This window comes from Capsella rubella, unplaced genomic scaffold (genome assembly GCF_000375325.1).
Source record: "Capsella rubella cultivar Monte Gargano unplaced genomic scaffold, Caprub1_0 scaffold_1, whole genome shotgun sequence".
NCBI lineage: Eukaryota > Viridiplantae > Streptophyta > Magnoliopsida > Brassicales > Brassicaceae > Capsella > Capsella rubella.
In genome coordinates this window covers 13,479,846-13,494,647 of record NW_006238923.1, presented here as the reverse complement: position 1 = coordinate 13,494,647, position 14,802 = coordinate 13,479,846, and the positions used below count along the sequence as shown (strand labels likewise).

Sequence of the window (14,802 nt, the reverse complement as noted above, 5' to 3'; positions counted from 1 at the left end):
TGGTTGGTCGAGTGCCTTCTTATTTCATTCTTAATGCTTCTAATTCTCTTTTTTTAATCCCAGAAATGAAAAATAGGACCTCCCTTCTCTTTTAGAGCTCCAAAACACCTAATAATGCTCGAAATTCACAAAATATGCAATGCTAATGCAAAAACAAACTAAGAGTGCAAAATGAAGAAAAAGAGACTATAATGCATATGCAACAAGACTCAAACTATGAAAAATATGCAATAAAAGTATGCCTAAATTGGATAAAATATGGAGTTATCAACGTACTATCTGCAGATGTTAGAGCAATTGCAGCGATTTGGAATGTCCTTGTTCTTTAGAGATTCCGATCGGGCTGTAACGGATGTGTGGCGGGTGAGGTTGGAACGGTACTTCAAGTCGATTAGGTGCCCGAAGGCATACCGGGTGGATCTAGCGTCTCACTACTTAGCTAGTGATGCATACTTGTGGTGGAGGAGTGTGCTGGCTAAGAGGGAGCAGAGATTGATAGTGTGGAGGGATTTCTTGGCAAAGTTTAATGCCAAGTATTTCCCGGCTGAGGCACTGGACATGATGGAGTCGCATTTTCTGGCGTTGACTCAGGGTGAGCGGTCGGTGCGGGAGTACGACTCGGGTTTTAGCCGAATCTTGGTGTACTCGGGTTGTGCGAGAGATCCTTAGCAGATGCAGGTGTGTCGGTTCATGAAGAGTCTCAGCCACAACTTGAGGGTGCGGTGCAAGGTGCGAGCATATGCATCGCGTGTGGAGTTGGTTGAGCAGTCACGGGATGATTCCTAGTCTGTTAGTGCAGCCGAAAAAGGCTTAGCCGCAAACGGTTCTGAGCAGAGGTGGCAAACCTGCTCAGGGACAGAAGAGGAAGTGGGATGACACTTTCAGGACGGGTCAGAGTGATCGAAAGTGTTTCAGGTGTCGGAGCATGGATCACAGGGTGGCGAGCTACCCGAAGAAGGGCGAGCCGTGGGTGGATACTCGAGTCTGTTAACACTACAGAGAGACAGGACACATCAAGACGAGTTGTCCTAAGATGAAGCAAATGGTAGCAGCGGTGCAGTCGGGGATGCAGCCAGGAGTGCAACAGTGGGTGCAGTCAGGAGGGCAGGATTTGGCTCAGTTGGGAGCACTACCGGTGGCGCAGATCGAGGAATCTCGGGGTTACTCGACCGTGAAGCTGTTGGTGATTTCGGCGATGCAGGCGGAGGAGCCTACATGGCGACAATCGTGATGCCAGAGACGGTCGGAGAGGTAGCAGTGGTCCAGGAGTTCGAGGATATGTTTCAGTCGTTGAAAGGGTTACCACCATCTCGGTCTGATACCTTGACGATTGAGTTAGAACCCGGGACAACGCCATTGTCTAAGGCTCTGTACCGGATGGCTCCAGCAGAGATGGCTGAGCTGAAGAACCATTTGGAGGATCTGTTGGGTAAAGGTTTCATCCATCCTAGTGTTTCACCGTGGGGAGCACCGGTGTTGTTTGTTAAAAAGAAGGATGGGAGTTTTCGGCTTTGCATCGGTTACCGGGACTTAACCAAGTCAAAATGAAGAATAACTATCCTCTTCCGCGGATTGACGAGTTGTTGGATCAGTTTAGGGGAGCTATGTGGTTCTCTAAGTGTGTTCCAGGCGTTTCTGGATGAGTTTGTTATCATCTTCATCGATGATATTCTGGTGTATTCTAACAGTCTTGAGGAGCATAAGTGACACTTGCGGACAGTGTTGGAGAAGTTGCGGGAGCAGAAGCTGTATGCTAAGCTTAGCAAGTGCAGTTTCTGGCAGAGACAGATGGGTTTTCTGGGTCATATTGTGTATGCAGAGAGAGTTTCTGTGGACACAAAGAAGATTGAGGCCATCTGAGATTGGCCTATACCGCATAATGCCACGAAGATTCATAGTTTTCTGGGATTGGCGGGTTACACCCGTGTTCGAAAATGGGTGGTGTCGATCGACACCAAGGGAGGCTGTCGCTGGACATCAACATTTTTCGGTTTGATCGGTTTGCTTTTAATTGTGTTTTGATTAGGGTTGGTTTGGGTTTAATCCTAAGTTGCGATTTAAAAGAGAAAAGGTCGTCCTTGTTTTCTTTCAGCCGCTTTTAGAAGTTGAGAAAAGAGCAGAGAGTGAGTTTGATCCTTTTTGGTGCTTTTGAGTGAGTGAGATCAAAGCTTGTTCTTGGTGGTTTAAGGCTAGTGGAGGCTAGATCCGTGCTGTGTGGTGTTAGGAGAGGCATATATTCCTTTTTCTTCCCTGTTTTCGTTGCTGTTCAGTCTTGTATACAGTGAGTGCATGACCAAGGCTTATCTAAGCATGTTTAGTCATTGTTTTGGGGTTTTTGATGATTGTTTGATTGATTTCTTTGCTTGTTTGGCTGATTATGTGTTGAATGATCCCTATGAAACCTCTTGGAGACTCGCTCATATCATGGAGGTGATTTGGAGAGGAGATCCAGTGAGAAACGTTAGCTAAAGCGAATGCAGAGCAATGTTTTGTTCCGCGAGGATAATTGCGACTTACGAATGGAGTGTCGATCACGGTATCGACCGTGAGTGTCGTGGGCGACTGTCGATCGACACCAGTGGTGGGTGTCAATAGACACCGATCGTCATCAGCGATACTAGTTTGTCATTTATTGGCTGTTTGTCTCTTTTTCTTGAATGATGATTGAATTTGCTTGTGTGTATAGCCCAATAGTTGGGATGAGTGCCTCACTAAGTATTTTGGAATACTTACGCATCTTATTCAGTGGTGCAGGTAAAGAAAATGTGTGATCCGTGGAATCATGGCGAGGAGAGGAGGATGATCTAGGCGCTTATTGGTGTTTTAGATTGCTGTTGGATTTGTTAGGTTGCTAGAATGGAATTTAGAAGCATGTCAGGATGATCATGTCCTGGAATAATGTTTTGTTAAACTGTTTGGTTAATAGAATTGATTTATTGGATTTTTGGTTAAGTCTTACGCTGGTTAATTGTTGATTAGTCTGGTTTAGTTGATTTAAATTAATTAGGGCCGGTTTAGCTGGTCTAGTAGTTTAAAGTGATTAGAGCCGGTTAGGTAGTTTAGCTGGTTTTATTTAAATGGGTTAATCCGGTTAGCATGTTTTAAAAAAAAGGGATGGGTTATTTCACCATGGACAACCAACTGTACTTGAAAGTACTTAGCTCCAAGTATTCAAAATCCCTAGCAAAATATCGGAGCTTACTAAACCCAAGAGGATGATCAAACCCAATACTAGAGACGAGAGACGAGAGAAGTGAGAATGTGTTTCGATAAGGGTAACATAGAGAGATTATGTTTTAGGAAAACATAATTAAATTATGGAATAGAAAGTAAATATTGCTCTTTTAATTGCCTCAAAAGTCTTTTTCTATGTTTTATATGCTATTCTAGTAAGCCACTATTTGCACGTGTCACAAAAGCTAGATATTCTAAAGATGACTCAATCCTTGGTGCTGAGATGAGAGCAAATCAAATCTTATGGATGGGCATCTATTTAGAGGAGTTTAAAATTATAAAATGGTACTCGTTACATTATTGGAGATGGTGAAACTACTAGGATTAATATTGATAACGTCACTATTTCTCATCTCCCAAATCCTTTACATAGCATTCAGGAGAATAAAATGTTACAATTTAAGGATCTTATCTCGTCTGTGGGTAACCATCGTTATTGGTTTATTACTAAAGTTTCAAAGAACATCGTCCATAACGATCATCCTCATTTCAACAATATATATCTATCATGTGTCATTGTGCCTGATAAAATAGTGTGGCACTACAACAAGTCTGGAGATTATTATGTTTGTTCAGGATACCGCCTAACAACACACGATCCAACATTATCAACAAACATTTTACCGGTTCCTCGTGGTTCCAATTGGCTCATGAACCAAATTTGGAAACATAAATATTTTTACCAAAACTAAAATATTTTCATTGGAAAATTTTAACAAAGGCTATACCCACCATTACTCTTTTTAATACTCATGGAATGAATCTAGATCCTGTATGTCCAAGATGCTTCCAATTATATGAGACAATTGAGGATATACTATTTTTTTCCCTTTTGCTGAATCAATTTGAGAAATGTTAAACATTCCAACTAATATATTAATATCTGCATCTTTCACTTGTGAAAGTTTCATTTGAACTTGTTTTGGGGAAAACGGCCAGTTCCCCAATAAATATAGTTGCTTTATATCATATTGATATATGAAATTTCTGAGTGTGCTTATAACTACATGAATTAATTTATATTTTGAATTTACAATATATACTATATAAATGTGACCAAAACCTACAAATCTAACAATGCTGTTAATTAACCCGTTACTATAGCTGACTGGGATGCCACGTGGATGGACAAAACGATTGCATTTTACAAAGACGAGTTTAAAACACAAAAACGTCATTTCATTACACTTTTTGAAAAAGTTGCTCTGTGGACTTGAACCCGTGAATAATAAGTTCTCTAACCCAATTCAATACCAAATGTGCTACTATATATATATATATACCCACTTCTCACTTATTTTCCCTCGTGAACCATTGATAGCAATTCTGTATTGACAAAGACATCAATAACCCAAGAATTTGACTATCATTGATTCCACTTATTTTTTTTTTTTTTGCTCCGTAGTCATCTAAGATTACTTACAAACTCGTATTAACTTCCTGTTTTTCAAAGTTTGTTTTTTTGGTATTTTTTAAGAAATGTTTCCATCTGGATTGTGTTAGTGAATCACTTGTTGTTTAAATTCCTTATCGAGACCTGTAAAATTGGAGGTTTCATATTGCCTCAACAACTTGGGTATTGATTAAAGTTTTAGGTGTTTAATATGTTGCTAAATTATGTAAACTATTTGATTCGTTGAGCTTTGATGATGAGCGGTTTAGTTTTAAATTTTTGGTTTAATTGATTGGTTATTGAGGGAAACCCTTAACTCTTTCATGTAGCCACTTGTTTATTTTCTTAAGGCTTGTGTTTGTCTCTTCTAGAGAGGCTTAAGGAGATTCTCGGAGGTGTTTAAAGACTATTCTTGTGAGTTCTAGCAAGGGGGAAAGTTGATTTCCTGGATGTGGTGCAAGGAGGCTCCAGTTATTGTTGTTTTCTTCTCTGTTTGTCCAATTCTTCAATCCACATCCAGGTGAGTGCGTGACCATGGTTGATGTTGGCGCATAAGACTTTTCTGATGTGTGTTTGATTGATTTGTGTGGCTGGAATTGTTGTGTTTTGGCTTGTTTGTGTGTTATGGATGTTGTTATTGCATGTTTGAGTGTTAGGGTTCCCGCCTGGAGGTTGGGAGGTGGTGAATTTATTCTCTGGAGAGGTCAGAGGCAAGTTCAGGGCTTCTGCGAAGGCAAAGTTGGTTAACACTAACCTGGTCTCTATGTTGGTCGACACTAATTTCTGGACAACGAGTAGTTCGGGTCTTTTTATGGCTGGTTTATTTTGTCCGATTAATCTTATGCATGTTTGATGTTCTTATTATACATGTGTATAACCCGGTAGATGGGAGGACCACTTCACTGAGTATTTGTGATAATACTCACTCATCTCATTGTTTTTGTGATGCATGTAAAAATAAAGTGTGATCGCGGAATCAGGGCGAGGAAGAGGGCGATGGTCTAGAGTCGCTGGTTGTTTTATTATGTTTTGAATTATTGTTCTGGAATTTTGAATTTATATGCATGCTAGGTCCTGGTTATTATTTCCGCTTTATGTTGGATAATTGATAATTTATTGGTAACTGATTGGATTTATTGAATTATCGGTTTGTTGTTTTCTGCTGGTTATTGCCTGTTTGGTTTAGTTCATTGGTTAATATTAATTATGGGGTTCATATTAATGAATTAAGAAGTTGGAAAAATGGGTTGGGTCACTTCATAAATGAAGATGCAAAAAACAACAATAAAACATGAAAACTTACTTGGGAAATCTGTTGGGTTGCCTCACACAAAGCGCATGTTTTAGGTCTTTAGCTTGACCGTAGAGCTCAAAATATTAATCATAAGAATCAAAAGGTTAAACCAATGCACCTTTCGTCCTTTTCATGCTACCGCATAAAATAATATACACAAAGTAACACACAATTATCTTCGACAAGGAGGCAAAGTAATTATCAACCAAATTTACAATAAATGTAGCATATATCTTGAAAGTTTCTCTAATAGTTGGATGCTCAGGAGGATCAAATGCATTTAGAGTAAATATAAAGTCAATTTCAGGTTTTATCGAGATTTTTGAAGATATATTGATGTTGTTCCTGGTTATTAGACTCAAGAGAGATGATGAGAAGTAGTGAACAAGTCTGGTGAAATTTATGGTGATCTTGGGATGTTTGAAAAGAATGGTGATGCGAAATTCTATCTGAAAAAGCTATATTGGCACCAATGAATGATGACGTTGACATCATAAATCAATATATGCTAGAGAAATTGGATAGTAAGTATTTCTTCTAATATTATTTTCTTGTTCCGCCATAGTCTCCTCTTTATAAGCATGAATAACTGAAATTATTTCTTTTATCATGATTTATACATGTGAGGTGATGGAGTATTTGAGTGCTGATAGTATTGATCCTACTGATACGGACTCTTTGACAAATCGTGTGATTACGCCTGATTTTTTTAACAGTATCAAGCTATCAGGTTTGCCTTATCATTCTATGCGATTAAAAAAAGGTGTTCATGTTATGTTGCTAAGGAATATTGATCTTAAGGGTGGTCTATGTAATGGGAACAGACTTCAAATCACATAAAGGGCTAATCATGTTGTTGAAGCAAGAGTGATCATAGGTGATAGGGCTGGGGATATTGTGCTAATACCACAGATTGTCGTCACACCAACAGACACCAAACTGCCATTCAAGATGAGACCAAGATAATTTCCGCTATCTGTCGCTTTTGAAGGAAGATCAATTATCATAGTTAGATTACTTCATCGCTTAGCATTATATGCATCTAATATATCTTAAGCTTGGTAAACACTAGCCAATAACATTAAATTATCACAACAATATGTTGGTTTTCCACAATTTGATTCAGAGAGGACAACAATTAAGAGAGGGATGACTAGGGTATGTTGTGGAATATGTGAGACTATGATATGTGATTCTCAGATGTGTTGTTTTGTTCATCAATAATTTCGACTTCTTTTTTTTTTAATTATAATATTTTCTGTTAAATTCATATTATTAAATAACGATGCTCAAAGTGTAAAGGGCGTGAGATTAAGGCGTAAATTAGAAAGGTAAATGTATAATAAATTAGTAACTATGAATCCTAACATAACTGAGTTACTGGAAATGATTGATTACATTGCTAAGCATAAAGAGTCCACCTCACATTATGATGTTGCCTACACATTGTCAAATTCAAAGAATAATTTAAATACAAATATGGTATTCTCGAGATTATGGATATGATCAATCACAGTCATTATCATGAATTTTAGTCAAACTCAATTTACTGTGAACTAAAATTACGTAAAGAAAGTATTTATGATATAATCTATATCTAAGAAATTTGGCAAAATTCTTATATCGTGTAATTTTTTCTTATAAGGCATCCAATAATATTTTTTTCTAATCTACCCAATCAGTCTAATATTTATTAGCATATCAAAACCATCAATGCTAGCATCAGGAACAACCCTACTCACCATCACCAATATATATATATATATATATATATATTGCATCTACATTACGAGAGTATATGCAAAACCATAATACCAGAAAAAGATATCAGATTCTTACTTAAAACAATTATGCATCCATGCAAAAAAACACAACTACAATCTTGTTCTAATACTAACAAGACCAACCCTCAAGCCAAAGAACTTACTTTCCATTAAGTGCCAGGGTCTTATACTTGGTGCTCAACAGAGTATGTCTGGAAATCTAGCCTGAAATCATTCAAGAAAGGAAGGGTATCCAGCCTGATTCTACTTTTCAAGTTTCTAAAGGGGCGAAAAAATGACCAAGAACTGATCGCCAAACTGACAACATGCTCTGATCAGAAGATGGAAACTCATTGTTGAAAAATGATGTCAAAGTATGAAAAACGAAGTTTTATAATTGCACGGTTATGTAAGAATGAAGTATGAAGAATGAAGTTTTATAAGCAGCCATATATGTAATTGTTTTCTGTGAAGTCCACCGTTGACCAATTGTTCAAAACTACAGAAGTGTGGTGTAAGATGGTATTACTCAAATAATTAGAAAAATTGACATAATTCCAGAGTAAATGTGTAAGCAGCGTTATGTTATCCGGTTAAGCAGACTAACCTCAATTAAACAGTTGGCATAGTGTGTGCTCCAAATACATTCAACTCAACTTCATTTTTGTCTAGGTGTCTCTCTTCCGACTAAAAAACCAGTAAAATAACAATACTTTCATTGACTAAGGTCGAATAGGTTGTCAATTGCAGACTTAATTTGGTAACCTACCCAATTAGATACAGACGATATTAGGCCTACCCTATGTATACTCAAAATTTGAAAATAGCATTTGATTTTCATGATTAATAAACAATCTGTAAAATAGAACCTCCTAGTGATCGATTGAATAGGAATCAGAAAAAATACAAGCGCATTTACAGTTTTACAGCAACATGTAAGGCGTTGAGGAAAAAGGGCTTTTTCATATCTGGACAATTACACTATGTTAAATTAATACATTGGACTATTTACTGTGCGTGAAAATACTTTAACTTTAAAATAATTTGAATTTCAAACCTAAATTTCAATTTATGTGCTTTAATATACCAAAATGTGTGTATTGCTTAACTCTGTTAATTTTCTGTTTAGTAACTATGACATGGAATTCACGTGTGCAGAGAAGATCAGAACGACGTCGTTTTAATCTTTGAATAAAAAGAAAAATAATTGCTTCAAGCAAGAATCGAACCCCTCCGTAACCACTCGACCGTATCTATTATTGTAATGTCGTAAACAAACATGTAATATATCTTGTTCGGTCACTCTTCTCCTTCTCCCCTTCCAATTTCTCATCGTATTCTCAAATAATCAAAAGAAATATATCTAATGTCGGAGGAATTTTAATCTTCTACTCATTATGTTCGACTTGAAAACTTGAATTGTTTCCAAATTAGATTCGGTTTTGAAAAGTATTCAAACTTTGCGAGTATACCCAAGGACAAACGATTGTAAAACAATTAGATTATGAGTGAATCTCGTCAAATCTAGCTTCATAAAGACTACAATAGAACACATGAACATAATAGGGTTTATTAATTTGTTAAAAAATAGTGTAAGAAGAAAAAGAGAGGAAGCTGCTATATTTAAAAATTTCAGGTCTACAGATTTCAGCGATGTTAGGGGAGAAGTAGAAGAGAGACTGAAGATGATATATTAAATCGTGTTTGACTTAACCGTAAAAAGTGTCTATGTCAGAGTGGTACGAAAGAGGATAATAGGGTCTTAGCATACTAGGGTTTGAACATGTGGATTCCACGTCATATTAAATAAACGGAAAGTTAAAAGAGTTAAGTAATAAACACGTTTTGGAATGTTAAAACACAAAAATTGAAATTTAGGTTTGAAATTCAAATTATTTAAAAGTCAATCTATTTTTACTCACTGGTAAATAGTCCGATGTATTAATTTAACATAGTATAATTGTCCAGGTATGAAAAAGCCCTTTTTCCGCAAACGTATGGTGTTTGAAGAATCTGATGGAAAAACTGTGGAAGGGCCGAGTGAAGCAGCTAAGTCAGACCCAAAATGGCTTGAGAAAGACAGGAGAGTGAGAAATCTCTTGAGCCACAGTTTGCTTGATAGTGTGCTTAGAAAAGTTAAGAAGGAACCCACTGCTTATGATATGTGGACTGCTTTGGAGAATACATATCAGGTGAAGACATTACCAAATCGGTTTTATCTGAAGCAGAGGTTCTTTAGCTTCAATATGGAGGATGACAAGAGTCTTGGCAAAAACTTGGATACCTTCAATAAGCTCTTATCAGATCTTTCTAGGCTAAGTGTAGAGATGAGTGAAGAAGACACGGCGGCGATTGTTATGAACAGTCTACCTAAAAGATTTGACAATCTTGTACACACCTTGAAGTATAGTAGCAGCAAAGACAAGGAATTGATTACTCCTAAGGAGATCATCATGTCAGCTTATTCTATTGAATTGGAGCTGAAGGAGAAAGGAGTTCTAAAGAAACCTGTTGAGGAAGGGCTGTTTGTGCAGACAAGGGGTAGGACTGAGAAGAAGACTCAGCCAAAGGGAAAAACAAACTCAAGACGCAAATCAAAGACAAAGAAAAGAGCTTGTTGGATTTGCGGCAGTGAAGAGCATCTAAAACGTGATTTTCCTAAGAAGAACCAAGCTAGCTTAAGTCAAAAGGCTGAAGCAAGTGTTGCACAAGCTCAGTGGGCTGAACCTTTGATGTTGGCAGCCGCAGAGCAACATACAAATGATGCTTGGATCTTGGATTCTGGATGTTCCTATCATATAACATTCAGAAGAGATATGATGTTTGATGTAGAAGAAGTGAATAGTAGAAGAATTCTGATGGGGAATGACACCTTTTGTGAAATTACAACAATCGGTAAAGTTCAAATTGTGAACTACAATGGTACAAAGATTGTGTTGTCACAAGTGAGGTACTCTCCTACAGCAAGAAGAAATCTTATCTCACTAGGACATTGGGAAAGTCATGGATGCTGGTTCAGGGCTAAGAACTATATACTTCAAGTCTATAAGACTTCAAGTCTATAAGGAAGACAGGGAAGTTCTTGTTGGAGATTATAGAGATACTCTCTATTTTCTGGATGGAAAAGCAGAACTTGAGCAGGTCAATGCGGCTGTGAATGTAGTGAACACTACTTCACTATGGCATAGCAGACTTTGCCATACAAGTGAGAAAGTGTTGAAATTACTCGTCAAGAAATAATTTCTCAAAGGAAGTGAGATTAAAGAACTGAAGCAGTGTGAAGACTGCATTCTGGGGAAATCTCACAGGTTGTCATTCAAGATTGGCAAGCATACTTCAAAGGAAATATTGGAGTATGTGCATTCTGATCTATGGGGTTCTCCAAATGTGACACCAAGTTTGGCAAAATGTCAATACTACATATCATTTGTAGATGCTTCTCAAGGAAAGCATGGTTGTATTTCCTCAAGACAAAAGATTAAGCTTTCTCCAAGTATGTTAAATGGTTGGCATTAGTTGAAAATCAAAGTGGGAAGAAGCTGAAAGCTTTACGGACATACAATGGTCTAGAGTATTGCAACAAGCCTTTTGATGACTACTGCAAAGAGAAAGGGATTATGAGGCATAAAAGTTGTCCTTATACTCCACAACAAAATGGAGTGGTTAAACAGAGCAGTGCTTGAGAAGGTTAGAAGCTTGCTGAGTGAGACTGGTTTAGGAGAATCATTCTGGGATGAAGCTTCATCTACTGTCGTGTATGTGATGAACATAACTCCATCGACACGGTTGAACTTTCAGATTCCTGAAGAAGATTGGTCGGGAAGGAAACCTGAATATTCATACCTGAGAAGATTTAGTTGTCTGGTTTACTTTCATGCGGATCAGGGGAAGTTGAAGCCAGGAGCTAAGAAAGGAGTGTTTATGGGGTATCCGCAGTGAGTTAAGGGTTACAGAATTTGGAGCAGTGAGGACAGGAAATGCATTGTCAGTCGTGATGTAACATTCTGTGAAGGCATTCTATACAAAGATATAGGAAAGATGTCTGAAGATGATGAGTCAATGTCTAAGAAACAAGGGAAGGATGTAACATTTATGTTACCAAATGAGACTGCAAGTGGTGAGACTACTGAATCTGCAACTGATAAAACAGTTGAAGGTGGAGCTGCTACAGAAGAAGGTGGAGCTACTCTAGGAACAGATTTAAAGCATGTTCAAGACGAAGATCATTTTGATGAGGAAGATCTCAGAAATTATCAACTTGCAAGAGATAGGGAAAGGAGAGTGAACATCAAACCCCCAAGTAGGTTTGATGATGGAGATGTTGCTGCTTACGCTCTCAACATGTCTCAACTCATAAATGCTGAAGAACCAAGGACCTATGAAGAAGCTATAGCTGTAAAGATAGGTTAAATTGGATTGCTGCTATGGAAGAGGAGATGGATTCACTTCACAAAAATCACACATGGAATCTTGTGAGCATAACAGAAGGTTTGAGAACCATTGGTTGTAAGTGGATCTTTAAGCTTAAACTAGGAATACCAGGAGTGGAGGGACCTAGATACAAAGCTAGGTTAGTTGCTAAAGGATTTTCTCAGATTGAAAAGGTAGATTGATACACATCATATTTACAGCTTTATTAATGTTTTTATTATCCTTTTTATTATGTTTCAATTGTATTTTCATTGTGTTTTGTTGCATTTAGTGTCTAAATGAGTCTTCTTGCCTTTTAGAACATATAGTGTCTTTGAGTGTGGTTTAGTGTGTTTTGGATGTCTTTTAAGTCATTTCAGGTTAAAATAATAGAAGACACATCTTTGAACGCAAAGAGGAGAATTGATGATGCAGATCCAGTCCGAAGTCCCTCAAAGATCGACTTAGATGAAGGCTTTAACTTGTGATTTAGCTTTGATAGGAAATCGAATTAGCTTTCTAACGGTGGTGGTTACAGGCTAATCAGAGATAAATTTCATTGCTTTGTGGTTATCTTCTACTTTTCTCTAATTATGTTTCTTCAAAGATCAATTTCATTGCTTTGTGGTTACATGATCATGAGTGAGTAGTCTTTTAGAGTTCTTGGGTTTTGGTAGATTAGGATGATTTAGTAGTTGGGTTATGGAGTTTAGGACTAGATTGTTTAGGATCCTTGTTTATTGGTAGCTAATAAGGCTAAATCACCCCAAATTATGTTGATTTAGAACTTAGGAATTTCACGCCCGGAAGGTGTTCGATGAAATTCCCGAAGCAAAACTTGTAAGTGCTTTTCATTCCTAGCCTTTGGAAATTGTTGATTAGGGTGATTAGTGGTTAGATAGACTTGATTATAATGCTTATTCATCATTTGATTGCCTTTGAAAGAAGTTGATCATAGATTGATTAGTAAAAGGATTAATTTCATGAAAATGTGTTAGTCTTGTTTATTGTTCTATGGCCTAAGGATCATTCTTTGTAAGAAGTTGTTTGAGCCTCCATAACCCATCTCTTTGTCATTCTAGTTAATTTCCTTAACCCGAGAATTTGTCTTTTAATTATTGTTTAGTAATTGTCTTTTTCCGCTTTGTTTTAATTCGAATCTTGTTAGTCATTTGCATCTTGCTTTCTTTTGTCTTGATTTGCATTTAGTTTGAATTGTATTGTTACTCAAGTTTAGAAAATCAAAACTCATCTCTTATTAAGCTTAGATTAAGCAAATTTGTTTATTCTTGGTGTGTTAATTAGTTGCTCTTTGAGGTTCGATAATTTAATTGATCGGGTAAAATTCACTACATCAATTTGGCGCCGCTGCCGGGGAGCAATATCAATTAGCCATTAGGATTTCATTTTTGCTTGAGACTAAGCCATTTACTTTTCGCGCATATAATTAGATTCACACATCTAGTTGAGATGATGAGCTCTCTTTTATTTTTTGTTACTAACTTGTCTTCTTTGATTCTCTTGTGCTTTCGAAGCTACTCAAATCAAAATAAGAAGAATGGGAAGACAAGGTCATTCAAGGTGTTGGATGGGGACATTCGTACTAACACTATTCAAGCTCCACAACCTCAAGATTTGAGAGGAAATCCAACTTATGCTAGAGAGGAAACAACCACAATAGGAAGCATTGATGTTCCTCACTGTCATGAGTCAAGATATGGAATCCGACCTCCTCCAATAGAAGCTAATGCTTATGAAATCAAGCCAAGTTTGATTCGATTGATTCAAGGCTCTCAATTCTTGGGACTAGCTATGGAGAATCCATATGATCATTTGGACTCCTTTGAGAGGTTGTGTAGCACATTTAGGATTGGAGGTGTGCCCGATGATAGTATCAAGCTCATTTCGTTTCCATTTTCTCTTGGAGAAAAAGCAAGCCGATGGGAAAGAGCTATACCATCACATTTGGTCAACTCTTGGGATTTTTGTAAGAGGATATTTCTTCTCAAATTCTACTCTAAGCAAAGAATGGCCAAAGTGAGGAAGGACATAATGGGCTTTGAGCAAAGAATCAATGAAAGTTTCTACGAAGCATGGGGAAGACTTAAGGGATATACTCGAGATTGCACTAATCATGGATTCAACAAGAAAGATATCCTTAGTATTTTATATAGGGGAGTTAGTAAGGAGCTAAAGTGGAGATTGGACGTGGCTAGCAAAGGAAGTTTTGTAAATCTCACTATCGAACAAGGAGAGTTACTTGTTGAGAATTTGGCCGAAATCGATCAAAGGTGCAATGAGATATATGATCAATCGTCTTTAGAAATACCACGAGCCAACTACACATGGAGATATTCACAAGAGGGACCATTCCAAGTTCAACAAGAGCAAGGATTCAAACCAAGGTCTCAATTCTCAAACCAAGAACAATCTTATATTCAACCTTCTCCACAAGATAATGAAGTGAATTCCATGTTGAATCGAGTTTTAGAAGGCCAAACTAAAGATTTATATGGATTTTGGTAAGAGATGTGTCGATATGCACAACAAGATGGATGAGATGTACAATGCTCTTAATGGTAAGATCACTAGCTTGGCTTCTTAACATGAAGACATGAAGAGTAAGAAAGTGACTAGAGACTTGACTTATCAACATGGAGATAACAAAGTTGTTAATGTGAGGAATAAAGAGACCATAAAGATTGATG

The 14,802-nt window shown here is 37.3% G+C and overlaps 1 non-coding gene across 1 annotated transcript; it reads right to left on the bottom strand.

Annotated features, from left to right (window-relative positions):
- Positions 1–14,128: 14,128 nt before the first annotated feature.
- Positions 14,129–14,235, bottom strand: LOC111828808. Its single transcript, XR_002832568.1, has one exon. It is a non-coding gene; the product is annotated as a small nucleolar RNA R71 (small nucleolar RNA).
- Positions 14,236–14,802: the final 567 nt, after the last annotated feature.